At 48.1% G+C, this 18,346-nt stretch overlaps 1 protein-coding gene across 1 annotated transcript in view; it reads left to right on the forward strand.

Annotated features, from left to right (window-relative positions):
- Positions 1-18,346, forward strand: part of ABR (ABR activator of RhoGEF and GTPase) — a 178,512-nt gene that overhangs the window by 21,026 nt on the left and 139,140 nt on the right. The window lies entirely within an intron of this gene.

Raw genomic sequence — 18,346 nt, forward strand, 5'->3', positions numbered from 1 at the left:
AAATTAAGGCAGTCACTCATGGGGAAATAGGAAGAGAGAGAGAGAGAGAACAATAAAATATACTAGATAAATTCTAAATATTGATGAAAGCCAAAATAAAATTTTAGGTTGGAGGAGCTCTCTAATAGCTAATCTTTAGGATTGAGACACACACACACACACAAAAAGAGCATTTCACGTCTCCTCAAAATAAAAAGTCTTGCACTGCCTTTTTTTAACCAGTTTGTTTCTTTGGAACCACAGATCCTGTCATCTTTGAAGACATGCGATCACTGTGGGGTTAAGACAGTGTCTCTGCTGCAGTACACACACAATCCCTGAGAAGCCAGCGCAGAAGAACTTCTTCTGAGTTAGGAATGACCTTCAACCTCTGTGGCCTTAATTCAGACGAAATAATATCTGCTTAGTCACCTAAAACAGGGTCATCTTCCTGATTTTAGATGCCCCTGAATTTGCTATTTGGGTCCCAAACTGCCTGACACCTCTCCCTGTACCCGGAATCACAGGCTTCGGGTCAATCACTGGCACCACGTGGAAGGAAAATCCAGAATCTTCAGTTTCACGTCTGACCACTTCCCAACCTGACCCGACTCCCACCCCAAGCACATTACAAAATCAAGAGGTTTTAGAAAGTGAGAAGTGGAAAGAGCCAGGTTTCTCCCTTGGTCCCAGGCCGCAGCTTGTTTGCTGCCACGTCTTGAAGAAAGATCTCTGTTAGGAAAAAAAAAACCTCTGTGGATCTGTCTCATGGACAGATGGGTTGATTCTCTGTGACTCCATTCCAGAATTTGCTAGGGAATTTCACAGTCCTTTCGCTGTTTGATGAAAAGGTGAAAAATCTCTGGCGTCCAAACTGTGGTCCCAAACATGGCTCCTCCCCTAGGACTTGTCTTCGCATCTCAATTTAACACTTATATCATTCTGCCCCTTATGATGGTCATTTCAGGGACTCCCCCACCTCTCAAGGCCTGCTGAAGGTAGGAACTGGCTTATGGCGGTAAACAGTGCAGGCTCTGGCATCAGATTTACTAGTTGTGAGGATTTTTAAAAGTTATTTCGCCTCTCTGTACCTAGTGAGCACTCAGTAAGTCATGACTCATTATTATTTACCCTCTCTTTTCCTAGCATCTGCCACAGTATCTTTTGTGTCTTGCCTACTTGACAAATGTTTGCTGGTTAACCTGAAAGAATAATTGAGGAACTTACTAAACTATCATTCTTCTACTTTTGGAATAATCGAGATGAAGTACTGACTGCAAGTCAGAATTCTCTTTAGGGACACTGTAAAAAGACAGATTCCTGGGCTTCCCTGGTGGCGCAGTGGTTGAGAGTCCACCTGCCGATGCAGGGCACGCGGGTTCGTGCCCCGGTCTAGGAGGATCCCACATGCCGCGGAGCGGCTGGGCCCGTGAGCCATGGCCGCTGGGCCTGCGCGTCCGGAGCCTGTGCTCCGCAACGGGAGAGGCCACAGCAGTGAGAGGCCCGCATACCGCAAAAAAAAAAAAAAAAAAAAAAAAAAAAAAAGACAGATTCCTGTTACCAGAGCCCACTGAAGTGGAATCCCAGTGGATCTGGGCAAAACCTGGAATCTGTATTTTAACAGGTCCAAGGGGATTCTCAGCAGCCAGCCCAGCTCCCCAGAGTTCGGCAGGCTTTGCTAAGTGCTTGGTATGAGGTGGTGGTCAGTGTCTGGTGTATTTCTTGTTGTTTTTGATGTGCACTTTTATAGTTTGTTTCATTGAAAAAGAAATTGTATTACAATTACCACCAAATGTGGAAAACAGAGTTAGGCTATGTACGTTATCTCTCTGGTTTTGTTTTTTTTCAAAAAATGTTATTGTGTTAAAATACACATAATATAAAATGTATCATTTTTAACCATTTTAAGTGTACAGCTCAATGGCATTAAATACACTCAGAATATTTTGTAACCATGACCACTTCCATCTCCATAATTCTTTTCATCTTGTAAAATGAACTCTATACCCATTATACCCCACCCTCCACTTCCCACTGGCTCTAGCAGCCACTATTCTACTTTCTGTCTCTAGAAATTTGTCTATTCTGTGAGTACCTCATGTAAGTGGAATCATACAGTATTTGTCTTTTTATGACTGGCTTATTTCACTTAGCATAATGTCCTAGGGTTCATCCATGCTGTAGCAGATGTCAGGATTTCCTTCCTTTTTATGGCTGAATAATATTCCATTGTATGTATACGCCACATTTTGCTTATCCATTCATCTATCCATGGACACTTGGGTTGCTTCCATGTTTTATCTATTGTGAATAATGCTGCTATGAAATTGGTGTACAAATATCTTTTTGAGACCCTGCTTTCAATTCTTTTGTATGTATACCCGGAAGTAGAATTGCTGGTTTATGTCTGGTGAGGCCCTTTCTGTCCATACAGCCTAAAGGTTGACATTAAAAAGGAAGCCAGGGCTTCCCTGGTGGCGCAGTGGTTGAGAGTCTGCCTGCCGATGCAGGGTACATGGGTTCGTGCCCCGGTCCGGGAAGATCCCACATGCCGCGGAGCGGCTAGGCCCGTGAGCCATGGCTGCTGAGCCTGCGTGTCCGGAGCCTGTGCTCTGCAACGGGAGAGGCCACAACAGTGAGAGGCCCGCGTACCGCCAAAAAAAAAAAAAAAAAAGAAATCTCCAGTTTACTTAAGAACTTTAGATGCTTCTAAGCAAAATGTGGAAGGAAAAGCCCTTTTGAGTTTGTGTGATTAGATAAGGAGTTGCCAGACAGTCGATTAAATAATCCATTTGTGTTAGGAGCCAGCGAGCGGTTAGAGGGAGGAAGCAGCCCGAGGTGACCTTTGGCCCGAGAGCAAACACAGCAGCAGAAAGCTGAGTGACATTTGGATGGTGGAACAGAGAAATCCATTGAGATCTGCTATTTCAAACCACCTGGCCGGCTGTGATTTGAATTATGTAGGTGACCCTCTTGCTGCCCCTAGATAGTGATCATGGTGTTTGAAGGTGTCAGGTTCCAGGTGTGAAGGCTCACCCACATTCATTCTCCCTGCTGAGCTCTGGGGAAGGAGGTCACTGGGGTAGGGTCACTTCGTTCCAACCAGGTGACAAGTGACAGCCCCTAAGTCCCAATAGGCAGGCTGAGTTTCTGCCTCTCCGAATTCCATTACTTTCTGCCTCTCTCAAAGAGATCAGCCTTCACTGATTTATCAACAGATTTAGGTGGCATGAAATACGTGTGTGTGTGTGTGTGTGTTTGTGTGTGTGTGGTGTTTTCTTTGGCAGGAGAGATCAATGTGATATTAAGACGACAGTTTTGCTGCAATTTGTAAATTTGCTGAGTTTAAAAACAGGCAAACCTGGCGGACTTTGATAAATGGAACTTTTTCTGGTAATTTTTAAAAGTCACTGTGAGAGCATGGAGTACTTATAACCTCCACACCCACCAATAAAAAGGTCAACAAAACACCTTTAATTCTCAATGTTTATGGGGTATCTAAATCACCAAGTATTAGAGGGTTAAAAGAGAAGGATTTGGACAATAAAAATCACCTACTTCAAAGCAGGTTCCCGAGAGTAAAGCATTGCATGTCTGATTTTATGGCCACGAGAGACCAGTTCTGGGCTACCATAAACTCCTTCTATCTGTGAAAAAGGGATGCAGGCACCATTAAAGCAACCTTTATTGACACCGGAATTGTGCCAAGCAGTGAGCCAGGGGAAAGGGTTCAAATCTCTGCTTCAAGATCTCACGGTCTCACTGTGGGACTAGGCTGGTAAGCAGGTTTTCACCACCTAAGTGTATAGACCATAGAGACCCAGGCTAAGGGCTTGCCATCTTCAACTGTCTCATAAGACCCAAGGTAGGTCTTTATAAACTGTTGGCAGCCACTGCTGTTCAAATACCAACCACACCTTTGCTGGATGACCAGTAGTTATGAAAGTGATAGCACCGGCTCCACAATCTTGAGGGCATACCATTTGGCACTTTTCCTTATTTCTTCAGCTCCAGTGCCCACGTGCCTTCCAGCAGAAAGTCCAGCAGTTCCTGAAGCTCTCCCTCACAGAGTCAAAGAAGGAGCAGTGCTTGGGGCTACCATACCCGAGTCTCCTTAACAGGAGGGGCCTCTCATTTCACAGGCCAACAGATGTCCCTGGTACACAGAGGCAGTGGGAATGCACTGATTGAGACCTAGCACAGGCTGCTGCTATCCTTGGAGAGAAGACAATGTCCATTCCTCAGTGCTGAGCTCAGCTGGGGACACCTACTCCTTACACTCACATCCTTCAGGTCACAGGCAGAGCTGCTTCCCATGTGTCCATCTGCCCAGGAAGGCCAGGCAGGACAAGTTCTAGAATCCACCACTATATCCTTTCCATCGCTGGGGACCCATCTGGGGGGAGGTCAGACTACTTTTCAAACCCTCAGAACACAGGGGGCCTCTTAAACCCTCTTTCATGTCAGTGGCTCCAAAGCGGTTGATCTTCTAAGAGAAGCTCTCCAAGGAATTATGAGGTTATAAGGTCTGTGATTCCAAGAGTACTTTTTTCCCAGCACTTCTCTTGTTAGAGAAAAGGCAACGGGGACAAATCTAATCCTTAGCAGGGTATCCCCATTTCTGCTATTCCAAACAACGCCACAGTGAAAAACCATGTATGGTACACAACCCATGTGTGCACCTGTGTGACTATTTCTCTAGAGAATATCTAGACATAGAATTGCAAAGCTGAAAAAAATGTGCATTTAAAATATTAACAGATATTGTCAAATCGTCCTCTGAACATGTTGTTCCAGTTGATACTCTGGCCATACTTTTTGAGAGAACCAGTTTAGTCCCTCACCAATATTTGCTATCATATTTCACTCGTGCCAATCTAATAGACAAAAAAATGGCATCTCAATGTACATATGACCCTGATTACTAACAAGGTACAGTATCTTTTCTTATATTCTTTGGCTATTCGTATTTCCTCTTCTTTGTGATATTCTTTGCCCACTTTTTAGGTTTAATGTGAATACATTTAACATTTCACCTTGAATAGTATGCTAATTCTAGATTTCCCTAAGTTAAGGAAATTTGTTGTAATTTTTACTTCTAGTTTCCAGGGGTATTTTTTTTCTGTTCTTTTTAAGCAGAAATAGGTGTCAACGTTTAACAATGTTTTTATCAAATATGTTAAGATAAGAGAAATATGTTTTTTCTTCCTTAATCTATGAATGTGGTGAATTACACACATAGATTTCTAATGTTGAACTAGGCTTATATTCCTGGGATAAACCCTATTTGATCTGATATACAGGGATTGGGGCGGCTCAGTTGTACACTATACAACTCACTCACAGGGCATCCAGTTGTGCAGTGCACAACCTGCACAACCCTGCATAGTGGTTAGTTAGGTAGCTCCCAGCTGTTTCTATGTCCTGAAACAGTTTTTATAACATGGGCATTTTCTGTTGGTAAAGGTTTGGAAGCTCTTGCAGGATTTTCCTCTCAAACCATTACCTGTATATTTTCCTGGAAAACTGATCATCTCAAACTTTTGATCAAGTTCATGCTGTGAATTCATGCTTTAAGTTAATCCCTCTGCTCTAAACAAAGCCATGATAAATAAAACATGTTTTTAACATTTAAAAGGTATAGGTGGACTAAAACATAAGATATATATCTCCATGAACCAGAAATGGAATAAAAGCCAAGTGTGCAAAAGAGCTAGAGCCAGAGCCTGTTGGGCCCCTCCTGCTTCCTCTCCACTTGTCTCCCAGATAGCTGGCCCTGGAAGCTTTCCTGCTCCAGGATCTGCTTCTTCCCTGCACCCTACCCCACCCCACGTGTTGGCAGCAGTCCTGTCCTAGGCATGCTGTGACCTGTGGCTTCCTCTTTCAATCTAATACCCACATCCTCTCCTTTCAGGGATTACTTAGAATTCCTCATCCTTGCGAGTACCCTGTGTTACTTTCCTGGGCTGTTATAGGTTTGGGGTTACTATATGACAAAGCATGTCTAGAGATTTGGGTTAAGAGGGAGAGGCATATGACAAATTTATCATAATGGTATAAAACAAACAAAAAAAACTACATGCATTCAGTCTTCCACCTTGAACCAGAAGTTCTAAAAGAAAATTAAGTTAGAACTAAGATCTCAGTTTTAAAAATTAACAACTGAGTATCTACCATGAAGCAGTCCCTGCATGAAACATAAATGTATTTTCAATGTAAAAGATGCAAACAGTACTGAAGTCTTTGGAGTAGAACATGAAAGTCTTGTCATTTCTTCCCCACCACTTTCAATCCTCTCTCCAGAAGGAACCTGCAGTTAACAGTCTGTTGTAGATTTTATATCCTTCTAGTCCTTTTTTGGCACATGTACAAGTATTTTTCTAATCTTTGCATTGCTTCATTTATTCTCACAACAACCGTAAGAGGTTAGTATTAACCTCATTTTATGGATAAGAAAACTGAGGCCTAAGAAGATTGGGTAATGTGCCAAGGAGCACACAGCTAGTTAGTTTGAACCCATGTTTCTCATTTTGAAAAGAGCCAATGCCTTTTTTTCACAAACCCAAACCGGTCTGAGGGAGTCCCAAGGGACACTTGGGTCTTTCAGCTCAGCTATACTCTCCTCTAGCAGCTGTCCTTTGGGAGACCTGAGTGGGCAAGCCCTTGATTTATAATTTGAATTTCAGGCGACGCTCATCTGGATTTCAGATCTTCCCTTTTCCTAGGGCGTGTTGAAAAGACATCCTTGAAGTGCCTCCAGGAAAGGTTTTCAGGTGCTGGGGACCCTAACAGTTCTTCCCCCAAGTGCTCTGGGGGAAATCCAGGAGACCCCGGCCGTGGCTTCACCTGGGAAGAGCTGGAGTTGAAGCCAAGAGGAAATGGGCCGGCCCAGCGCCTTGGGCACGTGGGCCTGTGCTTTCTCCCTCATTCCGGCTCTGCTCCAGGGACTTCCTCAGTGGACCCAGTACCTAGGCCAGAAAATGAAAGCTGTTTGATCTGTTTATTTTTAGACAATAAACGTTGGAGGTGGTTTCACATCCCGCATCAGGCAGCACCTCCCTGAACGTCTGCCGCTTCCTGCTGGTGTTGGCCGAGGCGTGTCACCTCCCACATAAATGCCACACCCACGTATTAGGGAGAGCCTGGGCCTCCCTTCACCACCACCCCCAAGTGCCGAGTGTGTAGAGAGGCCCCCAGAGCGTTGTGGCATCTGCCTTCCTGGGAGAGTCACAGAAAGCAGGCCCAAGACCCGGAATTCACGTGCATTGCAATAACTGCGTAAACCTCACAAACCCAGGCTGCCTCGCCTACCCGGCTCCGTGAGCTGCAGGCCACCACGGGGTTTCTTATTTGATGTCGGATTAATCATGCGTGCAGACGGCGGCAGCGCCGGTGGCCCGCGAGGTTTAGCTGCCGGTGCTAGATTTCACATTTAAATGCCGCAGCCCCCGTCACGTGACTGCGAGCCTGCGGCCCCACCCCGTGGGAGCTGGCGGGGAGCTGGCCAGGAGCCCGGCTGCGAAGCCCCATCGATCCGATGCTCACGTGAACTAATGGAGAAGCTAGCAGGGGGCGGGGAGAGTTGCATTTACCGTTGCTGCAGGCGTTTGGGGGCTCCTCGTTCAAATGAGAGAGCCGTTTGTCTTCAAGCCAGCTGTTTCCAGCCGCAGTGTTTCTAAACAAGCCCTAAACCTAGGCAGGCTTTCATCAGGCGTCTGCGGATTAGGAATAGATGATTATGAATCATCTTCCCTTCCCTAACAGGATCATCAAATTTCATGCAACATTTACCAAGGGCTAATACATGGAAGCATGAGAAGGCGATATTCCACTCTGGTGGGCACACCATGGGGGAGGGGGCTATGATACCTTCAGAAGAGAGTTGGGAAGTTGTGCCTCTTGTCCACAGGGGAAATACCCTTAAATGCCCTTAAATGTATGCCCTTAAAGGTGTGTGTGTGTGTGTGTGTGTGTGTGTGTGTGTGTGTGTGTGTGTTTCCTGGCACATCTGTGTTTGGAGACTGTTTGCTGAAGAGTATATGAAAAGGCAGGAAGGATACCCTTTCAATTTGCAATTTAGAGTGAGCCATCACACTGAAGTTCCAGATGAGTAATAGACGTAGACTAGAGATTTTCTCTTTAATGTGAGCTGTGGGGCTCTAGCATAGCTGAATCTGTTATTATAAGAGGTCCTTCCGGATCCCGTGTCCCTATAATAATAGTGACGTGCCCTAAAATTTATAATTTATTTGTGTAGAATTGTGTGTAGTGGGGAGGGGGTACACTAATTTCTGATTTTAAGAAAAATTTTTTTTTGGTCCAGGATTTTGATTGAGTGTTTACTTTGGGTAAACCAAAGTTTATAATTTTAACATGAAATTACTCATATATCTTTTTTTTTTCTTTGAACACATTTAAACACTTCAGACCTCAGTTTCCCTTTTACTCAAAGAGGGTACTCTACCTAGGTGCCCTGGAGAAAATTCTGTTTGTCAGGAGAGCTTACAGACTGTACTCAACTTTTCAGTTTCCATTGTCCTTGAAATCTTTCAAGGACAGTGATCTTTAGCCATGTAGAAGTTCCTGCCTCTCTCCAATATGACAGCCCTGACTTGAAGGCAAGGAGATTATGTTTTTCTAGATGGGATCTTCTTTTTCTTACTCCAGCTGCTATTGAATAGCAAAGTATGGAGGGGGCACACTTAAGAAGAATAGGGTTGCTTTGTCTCTTAAAAATGCTAAAAAATTAACTCTGCAGTGACAATGAGACAGCTACAGGAAACGAAGTGTGTGGTTTGGCTTTGGTGGACTCAGTGTAAGTCGCAGTGTCTCTAATTTAGGTTTGCGGTAACCTTCTCAGCCAGGTTTCACTTTTTGCCTTGTTTGGCCCTCAGGAGAGAGCTGTGAAATGTGTGTGTGTGTCTGTGTGTGTGTGCATGCAGAGTTCAACCACCATAATGATAATAGCTAACTTTGCTTGGGTGGATGTAATGGGGCAGGCACTGCCCTGAGGGGTCTAACATCTGTTGATCTCATTTGATACTTTCAACCATGGAGTTGAGGCAGCTACCATACTATCATATTACCATGAAAGAAACTGAGGCTCAGAGAGGTTGAATGGCTTAAGGACACCAGTTCTTGAACCCAGGTCCGTTCTATCTCCAGAACCCACATCCTGACCTATACCATTAAGCTCTGCATCCGGAACTCTGGAACTCTCTACACACTCAGCTCTGCAGAAGCCCAGAAGCTGGCCTCTTGTAGCTGTTGCTGATGTGAGCTGCCTGCAGGGGACCAAAGCTCCTGGTAGCAGTGCCCAAGGGAATTAGCCGGTGTCCCTACCCCCAGGCACCTGGAATGGGAGGATGGGCTAACCCAGGCCCGGAGCATCAGAGAAGAGCTGCTACCGTGTTGGCAGTTCTGCTTTTGTAAAAGTAAGTATCAGTCTCCACCTTGGCCAGGAAACAGGAACTTTTTGACAAGATCGGCACAACCACTGTCTGACCCAAGCCACGGCATTCTCCTCCAGGCTGTCAATTCTGCCTTATCAGCAGCCATGCCCAGCAGATAGGATGTCCTCCTGGGAAGTGTGCCCTCAGCCCCGTTGTCTGGGTGTGAGGGTGAATTCACCCGGACATTGCCTCGTTTCACCTGCTATGGGGGCTGGCATTGCTGCCTTAGAGGGAGTTTCACTGGCTTTTTCTTGGCATTGTGGGGGCTTCTAAACTCTGAAATGCTTACGAAGCCTGCGGCCACCTGGGAGGGTTTGTTGCAAGCAGAAGACCATCTCTCCCCACTCCCTCTCCCCGATCCGTGTGCCTAGAACAGGCTGAAGGTGTGGGGAAATACTGACATCTCAGCTTCAGGGCAAGTCATGGGGCAGCGGAACGGCCCCCCCTCACCTCTGACAGCCGGCAGCTTTGTCTGCTCATGGCAGCATGCTGTGCAAACACTGGCATTTCCTGCAGACGCCACCGGCTGAAAAAGTTTGGCCAGCGCTTCTCTGTCCTGCTCTCCTGAGATGGGAACGGCAAACCCAGCCCTCCACTCGTTCCGTTCCTGTCTGGGGGTTAGGGTTTAGGCAGTGAACTTCCGCAGAACTTTGTCTTTACCATTCTCCCTGTTCCTCCCTCCCCTCCTCCTCAGTTTCCTTTGCTGAAGGGCTGACATCACTAGGACAGCCCCTCTGAGGCAGGTGGGTAGCCCTGGCCAACCCCCAGACTCCCTTCCCATCTCCAAGCTGACACCCAGCCCCCAGGAAGTAAGAGGCCTGGGGCCCCATCAGGAGCAGCTCTCGCTTCCTACCAAGGACTCTGCAGATGAGACTTTATCTCTGGTGTCCCTGGTGGCGCTGACAAGCGGGTGGTGATGTTCCTCCCTCCCCCAAGGAACCAGAGACATCTCACTTGCACTGTGAACAATCTTGGATGGCGAACTAGAGTTTCCACACAGGGGCTGATCTTTGTGTCTGGCGCCAAGGAGACCCTGAGCAGAGTGAGGTCATAGCTTGTCTGGGTAGCGCTTGCCCTGCTGGACGTAACAGGACAGGGGCGGAGAACGAAGGAAGGCTGGACCAGCTGAGGATCCGTAGCCAAGAAGCTCCTGAGCACACTCCGGAGAGCCCTGGTGCACATACCAGAAAGGGCTGAAAAATGCTAATGCGGTGGTGCATTAGCAGGTCGCATTTCACTCTTTTACTGTCTAAATTTTTTTTAATTGTGGCTTTCCTTTCACAACAGGAAAAACAAATTGCATAAACTTATAGTTAAAAAAACCCAACAGCCTATATGCCTCACACCTTCTTTGAGGCCTCTGGTGACATGTGAAATGCATACAAATGAGCAAATGGCAGGGTGCTAATTGCAGTGTGGCTTCTGAGCGGACAGCTTAGGTGTTCTTCACAGCAGGACCTCAGCCCGGCTCCTGTTTCCCCATTCTTCCCTGCCACCGGCAGAGCGAGAGAGAACTTGTTTTCCAACACGAGGTGTCTGTGACCCTGACCACTACCAACAGAAGCTTCCACACCTTCACCAGCTGCATGGGAGAGAGTGTCTTGTCCTTGGAACCAAGCACCTTTGCCAGCAGGATCAGGCAGGCCAGGTGGAAAGTCAGCTGCTGTTAGTGGCTCGGGCCATGTTCTCCTGGACAAGGCAGAACCTCTTCGTTTTGGGTCCTCAAGCCACGTTAGAAATCAGCAGAAGTGCCGCCCACGTGTCCTGCTGTTGGGGTTCGTGGTCTTGTAGGAAGTCAGAGCTCCTTGTGGCTGGGCCTGGAAAGAAACGTGGCCTGCCTGCGTGTGCAGTTCCACGTGTGGCCTCGGGAACAAGGAGCCCCGCCAGAGCTCCTCTGTGGCTCCTTCCTCGTCTGTGGTCCGCTGTGATGGGAGGCACACAGAGTCTCTTTTTACAAAAGCGGCCCGCTTACCTCCAGAAAAAAACCAGCCCAGCGTCCCTGAGGGCCCCCAGAGAACTAACCTCCTGTCTCAGCAGCTTTGCTCCAACACTGCATTTGCCCCAAGAGCCAGGGATCTGAGGGGCAGAGCGGGCCCGGAGCCAGGGCCAGCTGGTGCTAAGAGGAGGCACCATGTCCTTCCTGGCCTGTCTGGAGTGGTTGCTACTGCCTTCTGCCTTGGGCTGCCTGACACAGAGCCCATGTCAGGGGCCTCCTGCAAAAGAGACTGTTCTCCGGGGAAACTGGAGACCAAGTCAAGATCTCATTTGGGGCTGCACTGTCTCCCCCGGGTGGCCCCGGGCTCCCTGGGATGCTGGCTGCTCGGAGTGGGGAGCCACTACCCAAGGCTCTGGGGTCTTCCCAGCACCCTCTTCTCGCCACCGGTGACCTATGGCTACCCCCACGTAACGAACACGTGGCTTCCTGGAGGAAAGAAACTTGATTAATCAGATAGAAATAGGAACCGGAACCTGGAAAATAACTCAGTGCGGCATGTAAGAGATTGGGCAATGAGTTGTCTAGAAGACCTTGGGCTGTGAGAGGGGGATTAGGGTGAGGCACCATGTTTCATCCGAGTCATGGCTAAGATCTAAGGAAGTCTCCAGAGCTTGAGACTTTGGAGGGGGCAGGGGGCAGAGGGACAGGGTCTTCCTGTTTGCCACCTGTCAGACTGGACATTGGATATGGGGCCCACGCTGGAAGGGATGTGCAGGGGCAGGTGTTTGAAATCATTCAGAGGAAACTGAGGCTGCTGCAGCTCCCACTTCCCAGCCCTCACCCTCTCCACGCAGAGCTTGAGACCAGGCCCTGTTTCCCAGTTGGCTCTGGAATAGGAAGGATTCTCTCTAAGTGCTCCTTAATAATTCTCAGCTGAGCCTGGGCCAGGCAGGGCTGGGGGCTGCCTTTGTGGGAGAGATGCCTCAGAGATGAGCCAACCCCTGCAGCACTGAAAAGTGCTTCCGCCCAGGTGGCACTGCAGGGGCCGGGGCAGGGCAGGGGACTGAAATTCCTCAGAGCCTTTGCCTTTTGAGATTCTGTGGGAAGCTTTCTCAGAAGCACAGTGTCCTTCTTTAGGAGAGTGAATCTCTTATACCTTACCATGAGGTGTTACCTTCCCCCAAGGCCTCTAGCTCTGTTCAGAGAACAAAGAATTTTCGAGAAAGTTCTGAGTGTACTGGTCTTCTTTTCTAGGGCCAGGGCAGTGGAGGCATGAACATTTGGATAAGGCAGGATGTAGAGCTGATACCCCAGTTTTCTCCTGCATTCCCCTGACAGGTTCGCGAAGGGATGATTTTCCTTAAAATGCTCCTTACAATACTTGGATGAACCTGAGCCCAGGCAAGGCTGGGGGCTGCTTTTGTGAGAGACGTACCCCAGAGACTTCCTATTGCATTGCAAAACACCTTCACCACCAGGAACACTCCAGCTACAGGCCTCGTGCCCAAGGAGTAGTCGAAAGATCCCAGAGCTTGTCAGACTTCAGTTGAGGAGAAAGGATGGAAACGTACCTTTGTGTCTTCTTTGGGGTGTTTTTTGGTTTTGGCCGCACCAGCGGCTTGCAGGACCTTATTTCCCCAACCAGGGGTGGAACCCGTGCCCCCTGCAGTGGAAGCATAGAGTCCTAACCACTGGACTGCCAGGGAATTCCCTCTGTGTCCTTTTGTGTCTGGAGAATAGCTTTAAGAGCTCTGCCGATAAATGCACGTTAGCGTTAGATGCCAAAGCTGCCTGGAATGCCCGGGAACTTGGCTCCCTTGCCAGTGAAGAATCTTGGGGTGTCAAAAGCTAGGATGCCTCATGCGGCGTCATGACTGGTGGACAGGCACAGTCCATGGTGGGTATCTTGATCAGCTCAGGCTGCTATAACAAAATACCATAGACTGAGTGGCTTAAACAACAGGTGTTACTTTCTCACAGTTCTGGAGGCTGGGAAGTCCAAGATCAAGGTGCCAGCGTGATCGAGTTCTTGGTGAGGCTCTCTTCCTGGCTTGTGGTCATTGCCTTCTTGCTGTGTGTCCACACGGCAGAGAGAGCGCTCTGGTCTCTTCTTATAAGGGCCCCAGTCCCATCATGGAGACCCCACCCTCGTGACCTCATCGAAACCTAATTGCTCTCAAAGACCTCACCTTCAAATACCTTCACATTGAGGATTAGGGCTTCAACCTATGAATGGGGGGGACGGGGGGACACAAACATTCAGTCCGTAAAAGCTGTTGAGGACCTAACTCACCACTGTAAAGCAATTATACTCCAATAAAGATGTTAAAAAAAAAGTCAACTGGAAAAAAAAAAAAGCTGTTGAGAGCTTGGGCTCTGGACCCAGTCAGATCTGACTGAAGTTGGCTCTACCACTTACTGGAGGTGTGACTTTGAGTCTGTTCTATAAAGTACGGATAATGATTGTGTCTTCCACGTAGAAGTGTCATGTATTAAAGGTTAGAGTTACATAAAAACAAAAAGTAGAATGGTGGTGAGCAGGGGCTAGAGGACGGCAGAAATGGGGAGATGTTGGTCAAAGGGTACGAACTTTTCAGTTATAAGATGAATGAGTTCTGGGGTTCTAATGTATAACACGGTGACTCTAGTTAGCGATACCGTATCGAGTACTTGAAAGGTTCTCAGAGAGTAGATCTTAGATGTTCTCACCACACACATACACACAAAGTAACTAAGTGAGATAATAAATGAGTTAACTAACCTTATTGTGGTAATCATTTCACAATACATTCTTATGTCAAGTTATCACACTGTATACCCTAAACTTACAAAATGTTTTTTGTCAATTATATCTCAATAAAGCTGGGGAAAAAAAGTGAGAGTGAAAGTCATGCGCTTAGCACAGTGCCCAGAACGTAAATATTGGTGAAGCCGGGGACACATTGATGGAAGGGCTTTCGGGAATGAGTGCCTCTGCCCACAAACTCACAGGGAGGGGAGGTGGTCCTGAACCTTTGTGGGCGTTGCAGGGGGAAGAGGTGCCCCAGAAAGGCTTCTTTATAAAGACAGGCCTAAGAAAAGCTGCAGATTCTGTTGTGTCCCTGATTCATGCTGAGGTTGCACATCAGATTAGCAAGTCTGTATTCTCCCCCAGTTCCCAAAAGAACCTTCTCCCCAGTCATCCATTCTGGTCCCCCTCCTCATCCACTTTTTGCCTCTGTGTAATTGCTTATGCTTCCCCCCCCACCCCCCGCCAGAATGCCTGCCTCCCCACCCCACCATTTTTGCCAATGAAATATGAGATGTCCTTCCAGGCCCTGGTTCAAATGGCATTTCCTCCAAGAAGCAAGTTTAGTCAGCAACTCAGTTCCAAGTGGTGACCCTCCCCACGCCCTCCATACCGTACTGTCTAGACCACTCTTTGGGCACAGCAGGGGCTGCCTTGCCTCTTGGTGACTTCTGGGCATGTCTCAAATCCACTGTCATAAGCATCCTGAGCAAAGGAACACAGTCTTATTTATATAGGGTTCAGGGACTATTCGATGAGGTAATGCGTAACTTTTCTAGCCCTCATAACCCATGGAACTTCCTGAAATCTTGGGCAACTGAGGCGTAGGAAAGAAGACAGTTTTCCTCTCCCTCATCAGCTGTTTCCTGGTCATCTCTCAAGGAATGATAGACTGGGCAGCCTTCATCCATGCATATCATGGTGAGGAAACAGAGGCCCAGAGATGGAAAGAGAGTTCCTCAAGGTCACACAGCAGGTTAGGGGCAGAGCCAGGACCTGGATTCAGGGTGTGCTCAGTTTAGTGTGTTTCTTTGGGGAGAGGAAGTAGAGTGTTGAAGGGCAAAAATTTGGATTCTGGGGTAGTTGGGGGTTACTGTGATAATTCAGTGATTTAATGCATGCAGTCCCTAGATCAGCCCTGGCACGGGAAGCACCATGTGTTTGTTGCTGTTGCCTTTATTACCCTTCCTCTGCCCTTTGTTGTCAACCACTGCCTCCTCCCGGCAGGTCCCTTCATTTCAGGGAAGAGAAGTACACAAAGGGTATTAACTACGCCAGAACTTCTTTACTAAGCAGTAGGTGAGAAGTTGGCAGGTAGCGTAGAGGACTAACCATCCGGGTTACTGACCCCAGTGGCCTAGGGTGATGTCCTGGACCATCGAGACCCAAGGCCCAACAAATCAGACCTGGACGAATAATTGGACATTGTATTTGTCTCTGTTTTGGTGAAGGGGAAGATGAAAAGAAACCTGCTTCCCTTTTCGCAGGTGCCCAGCAGACCGGGTAAGTCTGGTGTAGTGCCCTCCAGGGCTCTCAGGTCTGCCCAGTGGTCACCATAGCTCAGTGCAAGCAGCAGCCACAGAGGGTCTGCCCAAGCCCTGTCCGTCTGTCTGTCCAACTGTCAGGCAGTCTGTAGAACGTCTCAAGCTGGGTCCTCAGGAGGACAGGGTGCCCAGAATCAGTTTCCACCTCCTTCTCCCATCACGGAGCTGAAAGCAAGATTTCCCATCTGTCCGGTTGAAGGGGCATCAAAGTTATCACTGGAAGCTGGTGAGTGACAGCTGCAGCCTACAGCCCCCTGGGACACGGGAGTTCAGCATAGCTACAGGCCACTGGCATCTTCTCTCCTGGACTCCCAGTGTCCGCACCCTACCAGGAGGAGAGACAGGACAGGAACGTACCCAAATCAAAATTAATTGCAAATTTGGGACAGGCCTAGGAGAAGGACTCTGAAAATTGAGACCAAAGTTCCCTTAATGGGCTGAACCATTTCTCAGTTTCTATTCCATTTCCATGTTGGTGTCTGATTGGGTGAAAAAGAGTGCAGCATCAAATGCTGGCTGCTTAGCAAGGGAGCCCTGGGCACTGGGGAGTTTTTAGTTGGGATTTCGTGTGAGCAGTTAGAGAATTAATTGGAACAGCGATTCTTCTGCTCCAGATCCGACTCTAGGATCCTGTTGTTTTTCTGCGTCTTTCGGAGAGTGAGACCATTCTCGACATGACATTCCAACTGGCCTTGACTGTTGTCTTTTTTTTTTTTTTTTTCTGCACTGCTCAGCTTGTGGGATGTTAGTTCCCCAGCCAGGGATTGAACCCCGGCCCTCAGCAGTGAGAGCGCAGAGTCCTAACCGCTGGACCACCAGGGAATTCCCTCCAACAGTTCTTTCCAGTTGGAGCTGGGTCGGCTGAAACTTCTGTACTCCCGCATTCTAAGGTCTTAGTGACCAGGAGCATCTTTGGTCATTCATTCATTCATTTACTTATTCGTTCATTGAAACCACTATTTCAAGGTGCCAGGAGTACAGTGGTGAACAAGAGAGATGAGGTTCATACCTTCTCGGAGCTCTCAGTCTAGCAGAGGAGACAGGCATTAGGTGATTTACTAGAGCACTGAGTCATCTGAAATGCAGGCCTCCCCGGTCTGGTGGTTAGGGACAGCTTCCTAGCAGAAGTGATATTTACGATTAGAGGGAAGGTAGGAGGTATCTGGGCAGAGTTGGATAGAGCATTTTAGCCAGAGATGTCGTCCTGTTCAAAAGTTCCGAAAAAGCAAGAGAGAACCGGGAGAAGAATGTGCCAGATGAAGATGAGAGGAGGGGAGGGGCCAGGCCACAGGGCCTTGTGTGCCACTGAAAGGGTGTGGTCTTTATTCTGATAGCAATGGGACATGTTCTCTAGTTGCCGTTTGATGCTGGAAAACTTCTTCCCCCAACTGATCGTTCTAGCTATGATGTCAGCCTCATGAGCCTGCGACTTCTCAGACCAACAGGCCCAGCTCAGATGTGACCACTGTGTGGCTTCCACTGACCACTGCAGACGGTGTTTCATTTTTTTCCACTCTTCCTTCATTAGAACATATGTCACGTGTGTCGGTTTCTCATGTCAGCCAGTGGCACCAGACAGTGTTCATGAAACTGAGCTGACCAGCCCAGATCAGGATGCGGTGAGCTTGGGGAAGGAGAAATTAGGACTCACCGGGTTTCACGATCAGTACTTGAAAGTGCCTTATGTGAAAGATGGGTGTCACGGGACAGTTTGGAGACAGAGAGCAAAGCTAGGTTGAGTCATCCATGTGGGAAGGAAGGCAGGGTGGCCCCTTGGGGGAAGGAGGGGCCAGTTTTCTGTGATTTCTTCTCAGAGACCATCTGCTGCTTCCTAACGGTCTGAGTCAGGCTGCCAGCCTGTCTGCCTTTCCCATCTAAGGGTCATAACAGCCCAACGCACACTGGGTGCAAGTGTGTGCCTGGCTTTGGGGGAGGGGCAGCCAGGGGCACTGGCGTTCCTTGTGAAGGGGGCCTTGGCCAGATCACTCCCTCTCTCCACCTCTAAGGTTATAAAGGTAAAATTTAAGGAGGACGCCAAAGGCAGAATGATGGGGGAAAGAAGAACGGTGGGGTGTGTGTGTGTGTGTGTGTGTGTGTGTGTGTGTGTGTGTGGTTGCTAAGGAACAAGCCGCTGTTCCTCCTAACCAAGTAGTGTTCTTAACACTGTTGGCATTTGGGGACAGACCTTCTTTGGGATACTTCTGCATACTGCAGGACATTTCAACATCTCTGGCTTTAAAATGCTCCGACACATTTTCAAATATACTTCCTGGTGGGGCAATACAAACTAGCCCTCTCCTAATTGAGAACTACTGTTCCAGTGTTTATGGGAACAGGATACATACAGGCCTTATGTCCTGCAGATGGCCAGCAGGAAGACTTGATAAGTCCTCTAATTTCAGAATATCTTAGAGAAGCTTTGGTCCAGTGGGATGGTTATTCTTCCCAGGCCACTCATGGGGGCTCCTGCTGTCTCCTGACCCCAAAGGGAGTTCCTCCTGACTTCTGTAGCCTCATTGCTCACAGTGGTAACCCAAAAGCCCAGAGCAAGATCCGGTGGACGAAGCTGAGATTTTGGTGCAGGTATTTCCAGGCGTCTTGGCTGGACTGTGTCCAGGGTGGCAGGACTGTGTCCAGGGTGGCTGAG

This window comes from Delphinus delphis, chromosome 19, assembly GCF_949987515.2.
Source record: "Delphinus delphis chromosome 19, mDelDel1.2, whole genome shotgun sequence".
NCBI lineage: Eukaryota > Metazoa > Chordata > Mammalia > Artiodactyla > Delphinidae > Delphinus > Delphinus delphis.